Raw genomic sequence first — 840 nt, 5'->3', positions numbered from 1 at the left:
GGAGCAACTTGCATCCCCATGCCCAGCCAGAGTTCCAGGGTGATTGCAGGTAGGTCCTGGTGGGGGGCAGCGGGAGCAACTTGCATCCCCATGCCCAGCCAGAGTTCCAGAGTGATTGCAGGTAGGTCCTGGTGGGGGGCAGCGGGAGCAACTTGCATCCCCATGCCCGGCCAGAGTTCCAGGGCCAGAGTGTGACGGCAGGCAGCATAGGCCGGGGCAAAGTTCCAAGGCGGCGTGGAGAGGACTAGGCCACAAGATAAGGGGATCCTTTCGTGAACAAACAGCAGTGAAAATACAAAGGCCCAAATGTCAAAGAATGGCATTTGTGCTACTGAAAGTGAAACATTTAAAATCAAGTGAAAGTGGGGTATGTTCACAAATGTCAGAGGCGGTGATGAGCAGCAGAGGCAGGCCGGGGCAGAGTTCCAGGGCTAGGAGTGTGACGGCAGGCAGCGTAGGCCGGGGCAGAGTTCCAGGGCGGTGGGGAGAGGACTAGGCCTCGAGATATGGAGATCCATTTGGTGACCAAGCAGCAGTGAAAATAGAAAGGCCCAAATGTCAAAGAATGACATTTCTGCTACTGAAAGTGAAACATTTGAAAGTGAAACATTTAAAATCAAGTTAAAGTGGGGTTTGTTCACAAATGTCAGAGGCGGTGGTGAACAGCAGGGGCAGGCCGGGGCAGAGTTCCAGGGCCAGGAGTGTGATGGCAGGCAGCGTAGGCCGGGGCAGAGTTCCAGGGCGGTGGGGAGAGGACTAGGCCTCAATTTAAGGAGATCCATTTGTTGACCAAGCAGCAGTGCAAATAAAAAGGCCCGAATGTCAAAGAATGACATTTCT

This window comes from Rhinoderma darwinii, unplaced genomic scaffold, assembly GCF_050947455.1.
Source record: "Rhinoderma darwinii isolate aRhiDar2 unplaced genomic scaffold, aRhiDar2.hap1 Scaffold_4001, whole genome shotgun sequence".
Classification (NCBI taxonomy): Eukaryota; Metazoa; Chordata; class Amphibia; order Anura; family Rhinodermatidae; genus Rhinoderma; species Rhinoderma darwinii.
This window is presented reverse-complemented; position numbering follows the sequence as displayed.